Source organism: Stenella coeruleoalba, assembly GCF_951394435.1.
Source record: "Stenella coeruleoalba genome assembly, chromosome: 14".
Lineage (NCBI taxonomy): Eukaryota > Metazoa > Chordata > Mammalia > Artiodactyla > Delphinidae > Stenella > Stenella coeruleoalba.
Window position 1 is genome coordinate 21837729 of NC_137160.1, and position 14403 is coordinate 21852131.

General features: G+C 40.9%; 1 protein-coding gene across 1 annotated transcript in view; it reads right to left on the reverse strand.

Moving 5' to 3' along the window:
* Nucleotides 1-14403, reverse strand: part of DCC (DCC netrin 1 receptor) — a 1193354-nt gene that overhangs the window by 1168320 nt on the left and 10631 nt on the right.

Genomic DNA, 14403 nt, shown 5'->3' on the forward strand with positions numbered 1-14403 from the left:
GACACTGCTCAGTCTAACAGAACAAATAGTGATTAAGTTACTCTTCGCTATGGTCCTTGACTCATGTACCCTGAGTCCTTGAGGTCATCTGCCCACCAACCAATGAGCTTCTAAAAAGATCATCAAATTCTCATCCTCTTAGATACTTAGTTGGTTTCACAGCTAGCTTCTGACAGTTGCTTGTACTCACTTGCCCAATATGCCCTCTTTTTTTTCTTACAGATGACTCCAGCTTGATTTTGGTACCTTTTCTTGGAAACAGCTTCAATCTTTTCTGACTCTCAGCATGGCCATTTATACTTGGGAAACATAGCACCTCCTTACTGCTCCTCTCAGAGGTGTGAGGCCCACTTACAACCTAGCCTCCTTATCAGGAAAAAAAGAAACCAAAAGATCAAAGAGTAAGAGAAGAGCCATGGGAGCCACAGGTAATAGTTTAGTGTAATGAATCCTCTTCATATAGTCTTTATGACATTTGGTGCTGAGAGTCCCCTTCTGGGGTTTAATCTGGTAATAAAATACATAGATAGGCAGATACACTTTTGTGCTCTTAAGGGAGATTAATCAGTACCTATATTTCTTCAAAACACATGTACCCTAAGTTATGTGTGCTTGTGTGTGTTTGGGAAGGGGCAGGAGGCATCTGGAACAACAATTTTCTGAGATTAGCCCAAGAGGATGAGCCAGATTAAAAATATGCAATTCCTTTTAGGATCTGCATTACGGAGCTGCTTTTCTTGTCTTACCTTAATTCAGAAAATTAATGATCTGAGACCATTTCTATTCTTCTCCCTATATCACGACCTGACTTTAAAGACACTTTCTGTAACATGCCCTAGAAATTTACTTGCCAAAACAGTATCACCTAGTCCAATGGTACATGTTAGGCTATGAATTTGACTATACTACAAGTCAAATCATGTGAACATGACAATGTAATAATTCACCATTTAGTCACTTATTTAAGAACACCAATTATTATATTAGACATTCTGGGCTCTGTAATATCTATACACAACATACAACTATCAATAAGACATGTTCATTGCCCTTGGCCAATTTACAGTCATGGGGTGAAGGGATGTATTTTAGTTGACATTTGTAGGTTATTTTGGTTTTTGTTTGTTTTCGTTTTTGCTCAGAATCCATTCTTCCTTATTTTGGTAACCACTCCCACATTTGGCTACTACTCTTCCACATTATCAACTACAAAGGTGAAGAAGTGGATCCTAAGTCCCTCTAGTCCCTCTCCCCTCTAAAGTGGAGACTAGCTTCCTGATCAAGATGATAAAAATCAGAGCTGAGCCCACCAGCCAGTCAGAGCAGAGGAGTCATTTCTGAGGCTTCAAGGAGTCGGAAGCTCTCTGTCTCTCCTGGACGTACTGCTAGGAGAAACCTTTCTTCCCTCTAGATCATGAAAATATATGAGCTTAAATTATTGTTAAAGAAACACAAATCAAAACTACAATGAGGTGCCACCTCACACTGGTCAGAATGACCATCATTAAAATGTCTACAAATAACAAATGCTGGAGAGGGTGTGGAGAAAAGGAAACCCTCTTACACTGTTGGTCGGAATGTAAATTAGTGCAGCCACTCTGGAGAACAACATGGAGATTTCCTAAAAAACTAAAAATAGAGCTACCATATGATCCTGAAATCCCAATCCTGGGCATATACCAAGACAAAACTATAATGTGAAAAGATGCATGCACCCCAGTGTTCATAGCAGCACTATTTACAATAGCCAAGACACAGAAGCAATCTAAATGTCCACGGACAAATGAATGGATAAAGAAGATGTGATACATATATGCACAATGGAATACTACTCAGCCATTAAAAAAGAATGAAATAATGCCATTTGCAGCAACGTGGAAGGACCCAGAGATTATCATACTAAGTGAAGTCAGAAAGAGAAAGACAAATATCATATGATAATATCACTTATATATGGAATCTAAAATATGGCACAAATGAATTTATTTACAAAACAGAAACAGATTCACAGACATAGAAAATAAACTTATGGTTAACAAAGGGGAAAGGGAGTGGGAGAGGGATGAATTAGGAGTTTGGGATTAGCAGATACATAATATATATAGATAAAATAGATAAACAACAAGGTCCTACTATATAGCACAGGGAACTAAATTCAATATCCTGTAATAAACCATAATGGAAAAGAATATAAAAAATAATATGTGTATATATGTATGACTGAAACACTTCGCTGTACACCAGAAAGTAACACAACACTGTAAATCAACTATACTTCAATTTAAAAAATATATATATATATACACACATACATACATATGAGCTTTAATAGAGGTACTAATATAGGAGAAATCTTGGCACTTCCATCAGATCCCTATGAGGAGCCTGTGGCAGACGGAACAATTTCCCTCCTCTCTCCTTCAAAGATGCCCACATCCTAATCCCTGGAACCTGCGAATATGTTACCTTACATGGAAAAATGGGTTTTCAGATGTAACAAAATTAAGGATCATGAGTCGGAGAGATTATCCTGGATTATCCCAGTGAACCCAATGTATCACAAGGGTTCCGAGAAAATGGAAGAGGGAGGCATAAAATCATAGAAGGAGATGATGTGATGAGAAGGAGAAGGAGAAGGAGAAGGAGAAGGAGAAGGAGAAGAGAAGGAGATGTGATGAGGAAAGCACGTGGTCAGGGCAGAGTGATGCCATTACTAGAAGGGATCATGGGCCAAGGAATGTGGGCTCTGAAAGATGAAGAAGCCAAAAACCAGACTCTCCCCTGGATCCTGCAGAAGGAATAAAGCTCTACCGACACCTTGATTTTAGCCCTGTAAAACTGTACATACACACACACACACACACACACACACACACACACACACGGCAAATTTAGTGGCTTAAGCAACACAAATTTATCCTCTTACAGCGTAGAGGTCTGCCTGGAAGGCAAGCAGCCCCAGCACTGGAAAAAGTAAGAAAGGGATTCTCCCCGAGAACCTCCAGGAAGATTACAACCCTCTGGATACCTTAATTGTACCAGTATAAGACCCATTTACAGAATTTTGATCTCCAGAACCATAAGACAAGAAATGTGTGTTGTTTTAAGAAACTAATTGTGTAGTGACTTGTTAGAGCAGCAATAGAAAATAATATAGAAAATGAGAATGAAACTGTCAAATTAGAGGGAAAAGCTGGAAAGAAAGTGAATTCTTGGTGATACTGGAATAAGTCATTTTGTGTGAAGCCGGCCTGGACTTTGGATTTCTCAGTTACAGGAGACAATTAATTCTTTTATTATTTAATTCAGGTTAAGGAGGATGTCTACCTTTTATAACACAAAGAAGCCTAACTAAACCAATTAAAAGCAGCTGCTCTTTATTAAGGACATTCTCCTACCATGAAATTTATGGGTTTTATTCGGTTTCAGCTTTGCAACTAATTTTTGACTGGCAGAGGTAGAGGCCATCAGAAGTCTAACTCCAGGTGTGTGATGATATGAACAATGAAAAGAAGGTTTTGTTGTTATTATTAGGCAGCAAACCTTTCTCAACACTCACTGTATAGATAACTTAGCGGTTAAAAGGAAGGACAAGAAAGAGTTCTTGCTTTCAAGCAACGTCCTATCTAAACAAAGAAGTTAGACATATTTTATGGCCTAGAATTTAAAACTTTATGCATGTAATAGCAAAAACAAAATGCTGCAGTAATTTAGATGAAGGGGGAAATGAGGTGGTCAGAGATAACTTCTTCGAAGTAATAGGACTCCAATGGGACTATTAACCGAACAAAGGATTTGAGGAGATTATGGACGTGTAAAGTTCTGGAACTGAAATTAAATCAGCCTGATAGGACAAGATAATTTGAGTAGGGGCACAGTAGGAGAAGAATACCCAATAAGGAGAGCGCCCTAGAGGGCTTATGAGCTTAAAACACCCAGAATTTCTGGTTTCAGATATTTTCTAAAGTGCAAAAATTACTTGCAAAAAGACATGGCTGGGTCACTTTTTCTAATCTTTAAAGAATAGGAGAGGAAATAGCCAAGTTTCCTTGATTTACATGAAAGTGAGCTGGAAATCAGTTCCAGGCAGGAGATAACAATTAATGATTAAATATATGATCTATAAATACTTAGGAAAGGATGTAAGATCACTAGGACCCAACATGGGTTCACTTAGAATAAATTATTACAGATTGAAGCAGCTGGAAAATGTCACAGACAAATCATACCTGGATTTCAGTGAGGGCTTTTACCACGTACTCATGACATTGCTGTTAAATCCCTAAGTTAAAATCTGACCTAAACAATAATACGGTGTGGTAAATCCATAGTAACTATTACCGAGGCGTTGTATTATTTGGTCAATGCTAATTCATGCCCATTTTGGAGGCTGTTCTCCTGTAACTTACCATAGGGCTCTGCTTCCCTTTGCCCCCATAGCAAATGTTTTCAATTGACACTTGGGATAGAAATATTAACATGCTTAACAAATTAACTGGTGACATAAACTGGAAGGAATAACTAATATACTTGTGGACGAATTTAAAATTCAAAACGACCTCAGCAGGATAAAACAATGAAATTCATTTAAAAAATGAAAAAGAATACTTGTAAAGAATTGTACTCCAACTCCACCCCTCTCCCGAAAAAAAAAAAAATCCAATTCTGTAAATAAAGAATTGGAAAGAAGGGATTTGATTTCAACTGAGTGGGAAAAAAAAAAAAAGAGCATCTCAATTGACGGTAAGCTTGTTAGGAAAAAACTGTATGATGCGTTCATTGAAAAATCAAGTGCCATACGACAGCACATTAGACACAATGGTATACCCAAGCTAGGGTGGTTAAGTACCACTCTGCTCTGTGCCCAGCAGTACACCCAGGGGGGTTCCCTGTTCAGAGGGAGCTTTAATCCGAAGTTGTATGCCCTCCCTCTTCAGTTTTTAAATTACTTCTTCTTCCTTTATCCTATAAATGTGGGCACTTCCCAGTGAGTTTAGAATTAAAGTTAGTATGAGTCCCAATAAGTACATATATTTATATGTTTAATATTGTATTAATCCATATTAATTTTACATTAATAGAATGTATGACTGTAATAATATAATATTTGATATATATTTACTAATTTGGAAACTATTACAAGTGGTTAAAGTCCAAATAGACATTATATAGCCTGAATAGAGAAACAAAACAAACGACATTTTATGGTCATGTCAGGGGAATGAGAATGTGTGCCTTTCTGGGAAGAGGCTGGATTTCATGTGGATCGGAAGAGGAGCATGCAGCCATCACTTCTATGCCTATTATGTGCCAGGCTTCAGTCCAGGCACTTTAAATGTTATCTCATTTAATCCTCATAAGAACCTTGTGAAGTACTGCTCTTCCCATTCACAGATGAGGAGCCGAAAACTATGCAAGTTAAAACTGCCAGCCCAGGGCTTCCCTGGTGGCGCAGCGGTTGAGAGTCCGCCTGCCGATGCAGGGGACATGGGTTCGTGCCCCAGTCAGGGAAGATCCCACATGCCGTGGAGCGGCTGGGCCCGTGAGCCATGGCTGCTGAGCCTGCGCGTCCGGAGCCTGTGCTCCGCAACGGGAGAGGCCACAACAGTGAGAGGCCCGCGTACCGCAAAAAAAAAAAAACAAAAAAAAAAACAACAACAAAACCTGCCAGCCCAACATCACACAGTTAATAAGAGCTCACACTGGAGCAGGCCCTACCCCGAGGACACCCAGGCTCCCCCGCGCTGGGTGTGCTGCCCCCCAGCCATGTACCAGGACGTAAGGCCGCCATAACACACAGCTCCTCAGAGAGCACCATCTCTTCTCTAGAGCAAGGCCTTCCTTGGGTATGGGTTGTATCTTTGGCTATCTCATGTACTATAAAAATCCTAGCTAAATAACTCAAGAAGACTGGAACAAGTTCTGGTAATGCTGTGCTATGGGAAGTGATGAGGGAATTCACCCTCGGCTCTGGGAGATGTTGGCTCAAAACGCCCTATGGCAAACTTCTCAAAATGGCTGTGATGTCTGAACATTACAAACTGGGATGCATGTTCTTCACATCCTCCCAACCAATGGTCTCCAACCCCTAGATGGCTGCCCACAGGGAGGGCATAGCTGGCTCCATCTCAATCATCTCTTCGACAAGGTATCTTCAGGAACATGGGTAGTTTTTTCTATAATAACCCATGGCAATGGAGGAAAAAGCCTTAACGATCTCCAAAATGGGAAAGGAACTTTCCATCTCAGAAAAGAGCAAAAGCCAAGTTCTTTTGCAAGTAGAAAAGTGTCATTTTTGCAGTTGAATACTCTTGAAAATTGGTACTTTGGTACAACTCTATTCCCCCGAACTGAGGGAATTCTCCTTCTGAGGCTGGTAAAACAGCTGCAGAAATAGCCTATTTGTTGCTACAGTGGTGAGCTACAGAGGTTTAATTGAATAATTTCCTGTTTCTAGTTCCACCATGTGAAGTATTGCAGAAGGACCAACTGCTGGCCTTGATCCATGAGAAAACCTGTGATGTCTCTTCTTATGCAATGTGGGCTCTCTCAAGTATCCAGAACTTAGAGCTCTTAAGAAAAAGGAGAAGGAGACAAGTTCACTTCTTTGAGTGCAGTGGTAAAGGAGGCAAGGGGACCCTGAAAGCCAGAAAAGAAAGGCTGGGCCCTGTAAAGTCCAGGAAAAGTGACAGACAAGACAACAGGCGAGAAATTACACTCCTAAGCAGCTATAGGACAAAGGAGAATTGAAAAATGTATAGTATCATCATCATCAAAACCAATGAAAACATTAAAATCTAACCTTCCAGAGGGTGAGGAAGGTACATTTGTCCACTGATTTTTTTTTTTAACTAACATACGAAAACACAGGCACTTTAACTTCTACATACAATATTGCCTTTCATCACGAACTATGGACTGTATCTCCAAATCTTCTTAACTAGTAGTGTGGGGTACTTTCATGATTATTTCACAAAATGTGAAAATGTGATTTTTTAGACATGGTGTTAAGTAATTTAAAATTAAAAGGCCAATGCAGCATTAGAGTTTAAAGTATTTTTTTCACCTATCAACTTGTCATCAGAAGGAAAAAATGCTTTAAAATATTTTCCTTGGGATATTTGACCTTTTCCCTGAAAAGGATGGAAACATTTTTTCTTTTTTTTTCTTTTTTTTTTTTTTTCCCATACGTGGGCCTCTCACTGTTGTAGCCTCTCCCATTGCAGAGCACAGGCTCTGGACGCGCAGGCTCAGCAGCCATGGCTCACGGGCCCAGCCGCTCCGCGGCATGTGGGATCTTCCCGGACCGGGGCACGAACCCGTGTCCCCTGCATCGGCAGGCAGACTCTCAACCACTGCACCACCAGGGAAGCCCGGATGGAAACATTTTTGATGCCAATATTTTCTTAGGTTTTCAATTTAAAAAATAATAATAATAGGAGATGGGTTACCTGAAGACAGTACATCTATTCAATGAACTAAGGTATAGGCCTTAAGAATTATGCTATAGAAAAAAATAAATCATGAGGTTTTATAACATCTTAAGTGAAAAAGTTTAAAAAAAAGGTCCAAATTTCAAGTACTGTCTGATCTCTCTTTTCTAATTCATATGCCCCCTCCACCTCCCGACACACATACACAGTATTCTAGCAGGGCAGCAAGGGAGTGGACTTAGGGATCAAGTACACTTAAGTTCAACTCGAATCTAGGCACTAAAAGACTTCAGTCAGGTTTAAATCTCTGAGCGTCCATTTCCTCTTTGCAAAATAAAGACATATATATGCTCTGAGCATCACTGCGCTTGCAGCTTTTACTCTATACAAGCTCTTCTCAACACAGCCAGACTGATTCTTTTATATATAAGTCAGACCAAGTCACCCTGCTCAAAACCTTTCTGTGGTTCTACGTCTATTCATCTCACTCAAATTCAGTTCCACCTGACTCAAAAGACCCAAAGAGCCCACATTTCCCTTCTCCTTCCCTGTCTGACGCTGCCTCCTAGGTGCCCCTTCAGTAAGTCCAGGACTCCAGTCACTGGCCTCCTGCTGTTCCTGGGACACATGGGCACCCTGCCACTTGCAGGGACTTTGCACGCATTTCCTCTCTCTGGGACGCTGCTCCCCAGAATCTGGGGGCTTTCTCCCCAAACTCTTTAGGTCTCTGCTCAAACACCACTTTCTCAGGGAAGCCTCCTTTGACTGCCTTGCCTACAGAAGTGCCACAGGAATAGAAATTTAAGGCAGAAAGTCAAGGGGTCAGGAGACTCTTCTGTGTTCTCGAATTCTTTTCTCTCCCCCATCACTTTTTCTCACTTATCCCTCAGATCTCAATTCAATCATTACTTCCTCAGGAAAACCATCACAGAGTAGATCAAATGCCCCTATGATCGCCACTCATAGCCCATGTCCCCCTTCTTCACTGAACTTACCAAAGTGGTCATTTTGTAGTTAATGTTGACTAGTGTCAGTCTTTCTCACTAGACTGTGAACAAGATGAAGCCCCAGGTTTTTGCTCACCATTATCATTCCAGCACTGGTATAATGACTGGCCCATAACAAGTGCTCAGTGTGTATTTTTGAAGGAATGAACACACTGCTATGGCCCATAGTGGCTGTGAGATGAGAGCATCTGATGATCTGGGATCCAGGGGCCCAGCCACCTTTTTATCTTGTCTCAGCAGACAGGTGACAGACCAACAACAGCACAACGTGGAAAGCACGGCCCTAGCACAGCATACTGTGCTGCAGTTGTGTCCTGGCATCAAGACTGGGCAGCTGGACTAAACCTCAGTGCAGTCCCAGTAAATATGTACAGGTCAAACTCATCACCAAAGATTGGACAGAGGACAGGAAGACAGAGATCGACCTCTGAGATCCAGTACAGGTGGGCCGATCCACACAAGAAAAACAAAAATGGTTGCAGAAAATGGGATGCTTTTTAATGCAGCCATCAGAATTGTTTATGAAAGGTTATTCACTCTGTGGTAAAATTCTTATTATGTAAGTAAAAACACAGAATCTATGACTATATCTGATTGCCACTAAATAGAAATTACATAAAGAGAACAAAATTAGGATGAAGCATGGAAAAATGTTATTCATAGAGCTCCCTGAGAGATGAGGCTGTGAGTGGTACTTTTTTTTCCTTCTCATTGTTCGGAACGATACGCAATTAACGTGGACCACCATTAAAATCAGGAACATATAAAAAAGGAGTGGGCATCTGTTGCTTTTGCTGCATGCATCCACTTATCCTTCTTTGGACAGCTGAACCTCCATCTCTCTCTGAAGAGCAAAACCTTCCTCATCCGCATTTCAGGATGCTCTTTGGGTATGTTCCTAGCCATGGGGATGCCTGAGCAATGTGACTGTGATCCGCGCAGAACAGAAGAGATGCACAGAAACTGTGCTGGGACACTGGGCAGAGCAGACCTGTGTGTTCCCACTGGATTGAGCTGAGAGGACTTCAGGCCTGGGGCTGCTGCCCTTTCCTTCAATGCGAGGGGGGGTCTGGCTGAGGATGGAGGGAGAACAGAACTGAGAGAGAGGGAAAAGCAGAGTCCTGGAAACACATTCAGAGCCCCAACAAAGTTGAGGCAGAAAGTGGTCATAGGCCCAAACTTTCAAGTTACTTGAGTTATCACATCCTTTTATTCAGCTTGGCTTGGGTCTTCTTGCAACCAATGAATTCATGAGTGACATGGGAAAATGTCCTTTTTCCCATGTGCCCAGGTGATGGGGACAGGATGTGACATGCACAGGATGAGGCAAAAAGCAATGGCTATGGCTCTGACTACCACGTGGTTTGGGTTTTCTGGGGAATATGAGAGATTGTGAGTTAGTCTATATTTGGCCACCATATTTGGATGGCAAAGATTACAGTCCTGTTTCCTGTGTTGGTCAATATAGTGTTCACTGAATCAACAAACAACAAACCTGCATGTGTTCTACAAATATCTGGTATTTCCATAAAGTCATCTTCCATATTTACAATAACAAAATCCCCATGACTTATTTTGGCTAACGTGAATATGAAAACAACTTTTAGGGATGTCAATACAATAGGTAAATTCCACCTACATAATCTGTTATTCTGGACACACAAGCATATTTTAAATGACACAAAGGATAAATGATACATTCACTTAGAAATAATCTTTTCCACTCTCACATTGTAGCAACTGTGCTTATACTCTTCACACGCATTCTTAACATCAGTGTCTGTGTATCTGATTCGTGGGAGTCAATTCTCACTCATGTTTACCACCGTTTTTCAGAGCACATCATTGTTCTCATCCTATTAAGTCGAGATGCAGCCATTTGAATCTATAGATGGGCCCACAAGTGGCCATTACCATAGCACTGGCGCAATTTCATTTTTCTATTCACTCTATAACTGTAGAAATGGTGTCTTCAAAACATAACTGCTTTTGGTATTGCTGTCAGTAAAATGATTGTTAAAAGGCTTTTTTATGATTATCTCAAATACAATCTTGGGGTCATAGCCTCAGGAATAATTACTAACTCTGGTGCTATTTTTTTTAAACCTTAAAGAAAAACTATGTCAGTGACCTATTGAAACATACAAAAGTGTCATTGATTGAGATCAGCTCAGACCTAATTTTTTTTTTCTGAAAAGTGCTTCATTATTTACAATCAGGTAATAGAGAAAATGTCCCTTAATATCTTCAAATACAGAGTACAAGATAACTATCTTAGGAAAAAATAATCTTAGCTTGCGTGCACGTGATATTTGGGGGCTTAAACAAGATGCGGGCCCTTACAGAGCTTAGAGTCTTTAGGGTGAAGCAAAAGTACAAATAGACAAGTGCAATTCAATGTGATAAACACTGTCTGATGGGCAGTACGGTGTGTGGAGGAGGCACTGGAGAGGGACATGGTAAGTGGACTCCAGAAGGGCAGGGCATGCTGCCCTAAGAAAGGAAGAGTGAGGCGGCCTCGAATAATGCATCACAATGAATAAGGAAAAAAACGTGTGTGTGTGTGTGAACATAAGGGGCTTAATGGTAGACTGCAGGTGGCAGGAAAGGGGCAGAATGTTCCAGGCAGGAGGACACTAGCATCTGCAAAGGCACAGGTGAAAGAAACACTGCATATTTTATGGTAGAAGCTCCACCCTTCTCCTAAAAGGCCAGCAGCAGTGTGTTTGTTTGTTTGTTGTTGATATTTAAATATTTCACTGTGATGAGAGCTACTGAGGGCGCTGTTAGAAAAACAGAGACCCAACTTTTCAAGTCTCTAGCATTTTCCAGGACAATATGGCATTTCCCTGCCAGATGGAGAAAAATGAGAAGTAAACAGCATTAGTGTTAAAGGCCATATTCATGATCATTTTAAAAGTGCACCGAATTCCAAGATGTGAAATTCATTTCAAAGAGCCATGTTAGTGCAGCCTTGCCAGCTCCCCTACGGGGAAAGCCACTTGGCTGAGAGACTGCCCCACCCCGGCTCTGCCAGCAGGTCTGCACTGCTAATAGCTCAGGACATATCTGCTTAACAGGAGCTGAGACGTACTTTCTAAAACGGCACCCTCATTCAAAAATATAATATGAGCTTTTACTGTGTATAAGGAATGCTGTAAAATGGTACACAGGATACGAGATTGAATGCATCACCAAGTTCCTGCTGGCAATAAGGAGTTTACAATGTAGGAAGACAAAGACACTGCTACATCATGAACGCTTCAGAATCAGACACACATACACAGCAGACAGTTACGTGCTCTCTTGAATTATTTTCTAATTCTTATAGCCATGAGACTTTAACATTGTATCAAGCTATGTAAAATAAAAACTTTAGAAATATGAGGAGACAGAGAGGAAAACCCACAATGATATTGTGATAACCATCAAATTGTTTTTAGAGTTTGACAGATCAAATTGGTTTAACCAATTTGTGAAACGTAGAATGTAGAACCAAATGGGAAATGTGGAATGCATTAGTAGTTGGACGAACTACGTGCAGAGCTTCTGTCCTGGAGCTCTTCATATTTTCTCTTCCTTAAGAAAGAATTGTTCTCAGAGTTGGGGGCAGACCAGACCTTCAAGTTTTTGTTAATTGATTTCAACTCTTGTGGCTGGAGAGTTGCAGATACACAAAGCCAACCAGATATCACAAAGCCACACTGACTGGTGAATGATTTCCTTAAAGTAAATACAGTCTGAGGTAGAAGAAGGAGAGCCAGCCTGGGAGTCTAGACATCTGGGGATTGAGCCCACTTCTGACCCTGGGCAGGGTTATTTATAAAATGAGGGAGCTGACCACATCAGTGCCATCAGAGCCATCTGAGATGTTTGTTAAAAATGAAGATTCATGGCTCTACTCCATATGTACAGAATGATAATCTCCATGGGGTGACATTTGGGCATCTACACTTTTATAAAGCTTCAAATTTTAGGAAGGAAGCCTAGTACTGGACCACTGACCAACGTTTGGGAATCACTGACTTAAATAATAATCTCTGGAGCTCATTTCAGTTCTAAATTTTTCTGATTCCATAATTATAAATACATAATCTTTTATACGAATTCCAAAGTGGGGACTTAATAAGGAGTGGTTTACTGGTTGATCAAAAACACCTGAGTTGGTAAATCTATCCTAAATTACTTCTGAGATATTGAAGCTAGACTATACCTAAAGTTGACCTTGACTCTCCCAAGTAGATGAATAAATGATTTAGGGAGACAGGCATAGTTCTCATTCCCCAGATGTAGCTTCTAGGTTGCCACAGGCTCTGAAAACAATCTCCAAAGGTAGTTCCCAAAGTTATAAACAATGGCGATATTGTTGAAAAAATATCACATGAGCTTTATTTCAAAGAAAATGTAACGTGGAAAGGACATGGATTTTCCTTTAGAGGACCTAGTTGGAGAAATGGTCTGTTTGTTACTGATGGGGTTATCTCAAATAATTACTCATTCTCTTTGAATTGATTTTCCCTTAAATACTACTGTTAGGGTTAAAGACTGTAATACACATGAAGAGGCTCTGTAAGGTAAAATTATAGTATTAATAAAAATTATAGTGCTAAAAAATGTTGTTTGTAGCATACATGGGAGTATATAAGCAATAGCATATTTGATGGAAAATAATCATCACTTTTTTTTAATAGTTATATTCCATAAATTGAGTTTGTGTTCTTCACAGATTATTTTTTAGTATAAAATGGATTTTAACCAAGAGGTTCCTACATGTGACGGAAGCAGGGAGAAGATATAAGTGGAGTGTGGAGGCTCAGATGAAACAAGGGCTGGGCTCTGAGAGCTCCCAGGGCTGGGTGAATAATGTGCCGCCAGCGCACACTTGAAGAAAAATTCCATTTTGCTTGATTCCTAAGGTCCAGAGGTTTTCATTCGCATGGTCTATAACAGTGGGCTTCAGACAAGTAACCTTGTATCACTTTTATTTATTAAGAGTCTGAAATGCAAACCCATTTTGAGGCGCTCTGCATTATTCTGATGAGTGGTTATTTTATAAACACGTTGTTCACACACTAAGTACAGAGTGGCCCTTCTGTTTCTGAGACTGAGGCAGGCTGTTGCATGTGCACACAACAGGAGTGAGATCTCCGCCTTGGGAAAGTTCCCTGGGGGCCGCTGTGTGTGGTCTCAGCATCTTGTGGGGCTATATCCCTCTTCATGAGTGTTCCCGGAACGATCTCCTGCACTAACAAAGCAGTTCTCAAATACATGCAATTTTGTCCCCCAAAGGACATTCTGCAACGTCTGAAGACATTTTTGTGCTACTGGCACACAGGGATGCTGCTCAAGATCCGCCAGTGAACACCACAGCCCCCACCAGAAAAGAATCATCTGGCCCAAAACGTCAGTAGTGCCCAGTTTGAGAAAGTCTCGCCTAAACGGATCTTGGACACGCATTGCCTTTTTGTTCCTCTAATAAAGTGCTGATAACCTCTAGAGTTAAGTCAAGTCCCAATGGGAAAAACCGAAGAGGCCTCCACAGCCTGAAGCTAAGCATCCTTCACTGCCACCACCTCCCTTCCTGACATTAGGAAAACCAGTTCACCCCTCAGGGTCTCTGCTCACTGACTGGTAAAATGAAAGTTTGGGATTAGATGGGTACATTTCAAAAGACGCCCTTCCATGTCACAGTACTTTGTGAATACTCTATAGAGGATAATGTTAAGAGCCAACTTTCCCGAGTGCCTGCTTCAGGTAGGGACTGTTCCAAGTGCTTTTCAGGTACTAACTCATCCCACCTCCACAATATGTTGACCTAGTGTGTTGTGTATTACCCACCATTTACAACCTGATAAGAAGACTAGGATGCAGAGAGGATAGTAGTTACCGAGTTTGCCTACCTCTCATGGGTGGCAGAGCCAGGATTTGAATCAGGTGGTCTGATTCCAAAGCCTGCACAAGGA